Source organism: Nannobrachium achirus (genome assembly GCF_963921795.1).
Source record: "Nannobrachium achirus genome assembly, chromosome: 19".
Lineage (NCBI taxonomy): Eukaryota > Metazoa > Chordata > Actinopteri > Myctophiformes > Myctophidae > Nannobrachium > Nannobrachium achirus.
In genome coordinates, this window is record NC_137826.1 from 48542206 (window position 1) to 48550253 (window position 8048).

The following is an 8048-nucleotide window of genomic DNA, read 5'->3' on the forward strand; positions in this document are numbered from 1 at the left end:
AATAATTATTTTGGCATTTTTCAGCTTGACTTTGTTTACATTCCTCTTCTATTCTTTTATATGGATTGATAAGGGATGTAAACCAAGTCAGGCTAACAATGATTATTTTATAATTATTTTACGCTTTTTGTGGTTATTTTTGAACAGAAACACCTACAGTATGAAGCTTAATCTTTTTTTTTTACAAAATATTTTTGAAACATTTTCATTTTAGCATCCGTTTTGACTATTAGCTCCTTTATATTGCCATATACAGTATGCGCTCACCTGTCATTTCTTCATCACAACCATCATCTTCATCAGACAATGGGGGACCGGCACCAGCTGCTGCACCGCCCCTCTCTCTCTCTGTGGCCGTTTCTGCATCTGAGGAGGAGGGTCATGTGTTTTGTGATGCTTTCTTAGTCGGTTGTAAATAATGATAAACTAATCTCTTCTATTCTTTTAGGTGAGCAGGTAAACCAAGTCAGGCTAACAATGGCAAAATGATTATTTTATCATTATTTTAGGCTTTCTGCTGTAATTTTTGAACAGAAACACACATATGATTTTTTTTTTTATAAAATATTTTTGAGACATTATTTCTATTTTAGCATCCGTTTTTCAAGAAAAAAGATGACTATAACTCCTTTAAATTGCCATATACAGTATGCGCTCACCTTCACAACTTTCATCTTCAGACGATGGGGGACCAGCTGCTGCACTGCCCCTCTCTCTCTCTGTGGCTGTTTCTGCATCTGAGGAGGAGGGTCATGTGTTTTGTGATGCTTGCTCAGGTGGTTGTTATATATTTATTATGTTGATGATGATGATGATGAATTAAATTGCCATATATGAGCTCACCTATTATTTCTTCATCATCATCATCAGACGATGGGGGACCCCAGGCTGGTGCAGCTCCTCTCTCTGGGGCTATGGTTGTTTCTGAAACTGAGGAGAGCCACATGTTTCATGATGCATCTGATCTTTGATTGAAGGCAGTCAAAAGAATCATGTTCACCTTATTTGTCAAATTGTAACACCACTTTTTTACTACAATGGTGTGTATATATATATCATATTTTCATTGTGTTTTGATCAGTCACAATGTTCCAATTGCAATTTCCAAACACCTCTTCCATCATCAATTTATTTGTATTATTCCCTTTTATTATTAATGATATTCTATGCAAAGTACTGTGTTCTCTGTCTTTCAATCAATAAGCTATTGTTATTCGGGCAGGAGGACACTTTTTTTATTTCTTTCATTCACTTGTTTATATTTTACTGTTCTATTTTAATGTTGTCTCACTCTCTTTATAATTTGTTGCTATAAAAAAGATGTGGTGTCTGGTGTTACAATTTGACAAAGGCAATTTATCATTTATGCAGCTTTATGGTCCATCATATGACGGTGTAAAATGACAAAAAAGTAGCAGATCTACAAGCCCACACATCACGGCATGCACGACACAAGTCAGGACATGTTTTCTGATCATGTAGATCGGCTATTTTTGGTGCACTGACACACAGTCTGACACAGTGACACTGCTCACCTGTTTTGGGGAAGAAACGTGTAATGGGCTGTTTTCCCTGTTGTTGTCTTCTCTCTCTCTCTCTTTTCTCAATGAGTTTCTGGTGGCCAGATTTTACCTTTTTTCTGGGCGGCGAAGGCATGAGGACTTCTTGTAGTTGTTTCTAGTTTGCGATTAAAGTTTGCAGAGAAAACGGTCGGCGCACGCTGTTGTTCTGTCTCAGTCATCATCATTCATCGATCACACGTGTGGACTCTATTATTGCAATCAGCTGGCTTTCACAGAGCCAATAAAAATACTTTTCCATGTACTGCAGATGATCGTATCCGTGTTAGAGCACACCTACTGATCCGGAAAAGTTCCACAACCATAACATGATGCAAGCACGTTAGCTTTTCCGTATCCTTTCAGGACCGGAAGCACAAACAGCAAAGCAAATACAGGTCTCAAAACAACGTGGAAGCAGGAGAAACCATTTTGGGCTGTAGGGGTGTTCAAAATATAGAGACCCAATACAACAGTCGCTCATTGGTTTTATTCCGGCGGCAGAAATTTTAAGTTTAGACAAAAATGATATTGAAAATAATTCTTATTATAATTGGGGGGGAAAAAAAGTTTTACTCCAGACTTTTCGAGGGCCCTGGCAGCCAGGGCCCCCTTACCTCAGTCTAACTTTCCTACCCCTGGCTACGCCGCTGATTGTTCTAAATGCTTGTTATTTTTTTCATGACTTGTGTTATTTTATTACCAGTAGAACAATGAGCCTCGGTGCCTGTCCACATTGGTCCAGATTTAAAAAAGCACGATTAATGTATTATACAGTAAGCAGTAACCCTTAATTTGATTTCTTAAGTTTCAAATAAAAGCTTTCTGAAGCATGATGTTTTCTGTTGTGTCACAAATCACTGTTAAGGACTGTATCTGGGCTTGTTTATTTAAAGCCCAGATAGATTTTATTTTTTTGCTTACCTAGAAAAGCACTATATAGACCGATTTGCTGAGTAACACCCTGTAGATAGCACCATTAGCTGTGGTGTAAATAGTAGTGTAAAGTAAATAGTAAACCACATTTACTTAAGTACTGTACTTTAGTACCCTTTTGGGTAGCACTTTACAATAATGACCTGTTATAAATCATTTATAAAATGTTGAGTATTTGTACTTTACTTGAGTATTTTTCATTTCATTTTCACTGGCTGCTGTTCACACCGCAGAAATGGCGGCAGCGTCCTCTACAGGGGAGCGCCAGGAATTGGGTCTATACATTTGAGACATTATTCTATCGTTATTGTTTAAGAAGAGCTAGCCGTTGAAGACCAAATGAGGCTCCTTCACCTGTTGAATACACCACTGACCTGCTTTAGCAGATCAAAGATCTCCAACTGTTCAGTTCAGAGGCCTGGGAGGTTAGGGGTTCGATTCCCCGGTCAGGTCATACCAAAGACTGTAAAAATGGAAGGTCATACCAAAGACTCAAAATGGACCCAATACTGTAACGACATTTGACGTCATTTACACATCCTACCTGGTTCCTGTTATCTTTTCCCCCCCATTCTGAATTCCCATAGATGCTTTTCATATCGCGTCATATAAGAACTGTGTTCCAAACATAAACATAAATTGATTCTCGAGCGTGGGTCAAAGGCGGAGAACAAATTTCAATTACAGCATATCTGTACATGTATCTGACAAAATAACTGTTGGAGACAATCTAACAGCTATTGGCCATATAATTATTGGTTATGGTACTAATAATTTAGCCCTGGGATTCTTAAATCCTGTGTTGAGTGTCACACAAGGAGAAATGCACTCCTTAAGGGCCAGTTCACCTCTGGGGTGATTTTATTGTTGTTTGGGACACGATCAACACAATCCTGAGTTTATTTTTGTGTTCAGTGTTTTGAGATATTTTAGTATTTCAGCATGAATGATGATGCATTTTGCATCATATGATGCAGCATGATGACTCATATGAAACAAATCAAGTTAAGAACCAACCAGTCTGCTTGAAAAGTATGCATCTGTAGAACAGCATATAACATTAACTGGTAACAGTTAAGAAATTGGTATTTGACAGTGCAGAGACATAATTGCCTTCCTTTGATTTTGTATGCATGCCATTGGGTACAGAACCCAAATGGAGACACAGCCTCTCTTACCAGTGACATCATCATAATTTTTTTCTCCTTTAATTTTCAAACAAGATTTAAATTATTTTAATTTTAACAATTGCTTCTATTTCAGCACGCTAACTTTCCAGGAAGACGGAGATTGAAGTTTCTATTAGGTTGGGTATCCCCATCGATGATGTCACTGGTAGACAGGTTTCGGAACTGTCCACAGCTCTCCTGAGACACAGTAGACCTGATTTTTTTTATTTATTTTTTATCATGAGTATAGGGTCAAACTCGTTCTCCTGCTATACCACCAAAATGTGGAATGCCTTATTGAAGGCCTTAAAGGAATGTAAATCTCTAGCATTCTTTGAAACCGCCCTGAAAAACCACTTACATGCGGAAGCCACTCGAAACTGGTAACTATTAAACCTAGCCTAACCTTACCCTCCCCCCTCTATTGTAGATACTTTTTTTTCTCTGTTTACAAGTGCTGCATAGTGTGTTCTATCCGTCTGTCATTCAATGTTATATGAGTTAAAGAGAAGGATATATCAATGGAAATAAGCTTCTCTTACCTGAGTTTCCTTTTAGTTGACCTTGTATCAGTGAACTGTACTGTCATGAAACTGTACCTTTTCCTATGCAAAACCTCTAATTAATACCTCAATCAATCAATCAAAATAGGTGAGGACATATTATATGAAGGTAGGTTGACAATTGGAGAAGTCGTCCTTTAACTGGAAAATTTGCAATTTGTGAACTTCCAAGTGTGTGTTTGCCCTGCGGTTCAAATCATATTTGAGTTTTTGGAAGTGAATTTCCATTATTTTGGGGGCTATGTTTGTTTACCAGTAAGTGCTGCATCTTGTGGTCCATTACTGGGCTGATTTGACCTATGTGGGACCAGAGCCTGCTTTTAGTGTGTCGATGAACAAAGTTCATCCAGATGCCTCGGGATCCCCATATATGAGTATAAGGGGGTACCCTTAGCCCAGTTCCAGACCCTGAATCGCTAGCCACACCCCTTTAAAATTTTGTTTTGGCAATTCAACAAAATGTCAATTCAGGCTGAGTGTCAGGCTAGGGTACCCTAACAGGGCATCTATAAACCCTAACAGGGCCTAACATATAGGCCTATATTTTATGTTGGTTTGTTTACTGTTGAGTGAGAAAACAATGTTGCACATTAAGTTAACCTTCTGGGAACCCCCCAAAATAATTTGGGTACGGACCAGGACCCAGGCGCATCAGACGGCCCTGGGTACCCACGCTTAAAGTAGTAGTTCACCCCCAAATTGACTTTTCTATTGATTACTCATGCCATGGAGACTTGAGTTCAATAATATGTGTTTGTATTAGTTGCATTCCTAAGACAAAAATGTCTCCATAGCGTGAGTAATCAATAGGAAAAAACTTTGGGGGTGAACTACTCCTTTACACGCATGTAATTAATTTATAATATAGGTATTTCATATTAAACTAAAAGGAAAATGTTTTAATTAAACTAAAATTACAAAGTACACTAGGATTGGCTATTTAGGATACATTGATAAATGCCACTTCAACAATGCTGTATACCAACATTTGGAGAAAGAATATGCAGTGTTTCCACATTCCATTGATAAATGAGGGCCACAGTGTTGCCATGCCTGCGTTTTACAAGCGACTTTGGGCTTGATTGGGCTAAATAAAATGATTATTTTGAGAATAGCATATCTAAAAGTGCAACAAGTGAGATTGTAAATCTGTTGTTTTCCAACAGCCAAATTGTCTTTTCATTTGGGCTTTTTTCATTCATGGGACCTGGTTGCTTATTCCTCTCGCAGGATCTGGCAACACAGCCTGACATCACGTGACCCGGAAGTATAAAATACGCGCCTGGCCTGGACGCGAGTGTTCCTACCATAGGAGACGCGTGTGCATAAATTAGAAAGCGCGGCCTGTGATTGGCTGGAGCGGAGTTCTGGAGCGCTCGGCTGTGGTCACTTGGACTGCGCGGGCGGGTGTGAATGCGTTTATCGTGGACAGGGCGTTTATCGTGGGCATAAATATAACGATTGCATTCACCACGGCTTCGTAACTCGCGCGGCGCTCCGCCGGCTCGGGGGCGAAGAGCGCGACCAAGGTCCGCTGGCCTTCGCGCCGCTTGCAATGTCGTGGACAATAAAACGAGCGCTCCTTCAAACGGCGTCTCCTACGGTAGGAATAATAGCGGCCTGGACGTCTGGTGGTGTTTGTGTAGATTACATCAAACAGACAGACCGCATGGTGGAAACAATGTCTCCACAGAGAAGAGCTACAGTGTATCAGATGGAGGCTGTTAGGAGGTCTATTAATGAACACATGACGTCAGTGGGAGAGGAGATAGTGGAGATACTGTGTGTTTTACAACAACAACAACAACAACAACAACAACACCACAATGATGATGATGTTTGCTGTGAGAAGAAGCTGGACGTCAAGGTGTTTGTGTTGGAGCGCCTCAGTGTGGCCGCTCAGTGGATGTGCAGCCTCTTCCAGAGAGAGATGGAGAAACACACCAAACTACACACTGCAGGTTGGTTGGTACAACTACACACCAAACTACACACTGCAGGTTGGTACAACCACACACACACACACACACACACACACACACACACACACACACACACACACACACACACACACACAGCTTTATTGGCATGCAAAAACATACATGTATTTTGCCAGAGCAAAATATTATTCTAAAAATCAAACCTATTGTCAAGTGAGCAGTGCTATTTTTGAGTTAAAAGGATGTTTCTCTTAACAAATCTTTTGGGAGCACCCGGGACAGTTTAAGTTGATTCAGTGTTCGGATATTTGGCATTCATTTTATCAGACACGCCCCCTTCCTATACAAACCCATTGTAACTTCATACTACATTTTAACCAGGTTAGAATTTGGTAGTCATTCCAAGAAGAAGTCTGGCTGTAAGTGTAACTGTGATTCATGACATTTTATTTGTTTAAAATATGTATATGGGAATATGTATATGTAGCCGTGCAGATTATCTTATTTTACATTAGTAGCCTATTGTTCATTTGAACTGATTTGTTTAGGCTTATCCATTATAATTATAAAATTGCTATGATTTATCACTTGTTTTCCACTGTGAATCACTTCCTCATGTACTCAAAGCGGACAGCAGCAGGAGTCATGTCCCCCTCTGCGTCCATTCCATGGCATGGAGGACCCGGTGAGATTTGCCGGGGCATAGAATGTCCGCATTAGCTCAGAGTAGATTTTTGGTGACTCCTCCTAGTACGTGAGCAGGCTGTGTGTTACTTTTTGTCATTCACAAACTTTTTAGCTTGTGACCCAAAAGAGAAACAAATTAGACATTTGCCCGGGACCCAAATTAGTCCCCAGGTCACTGATACAAACACTGTGTGTGTGTGTGTGTGTGTGTGTGTGTGTGTGTGTGTGTGTGTGTGTGTGTCTGTGTGTGTGTGTGTGGGTGGGGTGACTGAAAATAGCTGAGCTCAAAAGGCGTCGCAGACGTGCACTGTTTTCTGTATTTAAGGTTGCTTAATGATAATTTAAAGTTCTTTCTACTGGTGATTTTCACAGAGCACCACAGGGAGAGGTCTACAGAGTCTAGAGAGATGGTCTCCCAAACATATTCAGCGGTGTCAGAGGAACAGCGAGAGACGGACAAGGGACGTGGAATGTTTGATTCAAGGCTGCAACCTGTAGTAAAGTTGCACAGGATAGGTATGTAATGGTGTATTTACTAGAGATGCAATGATTGCATTGTTTTTGCCGATACCGGCTTTCCATCTAATCTAAGAACTAGTTTCTGACCGATAGGCTTTTTTTGTGTCCGATATACGATAACCGATTCGAGAGAGGGGACAGTCATCGATAACCGATATGCAACCGATATACTTATGTATGCATAATGAAAACAGGCCTTTTTCTGTGTGGATTGTGCAAATATGATTATGCATATATATATATATATATATATATATATATATATATATATATATATATATATATATATATATATATATATGAACTATAATTAGATTTTCTTTTTTCTTTTTTTCTTTTGTTTTCTGGGCTCATGCTGAAACTTCTTCAGCAATACAATTTTGTCTCAAAAGAAAAAAGAACAAAGTGTGCTTTGTGTTACAGTTAGTAAATCAATATGCCCATCTGTTATTTGTTGGGCTGGGGTTCATGATTTCAGCATTATGTTTTTCTCCCATGCACAGCGTTTATCTACTTGAAGATTCTGGACAATATTTGTCATTGTTCCAATAATATATAAAGTATTTTGTTAGGAGATCGCCTTAACACTATGTTAATCTACATCCACTATGTCTGCAGAAAGCCGGTACACCCTCTCGCTTGGTAAAAAAAACCTGTATACTTTTGGGAGTTGAA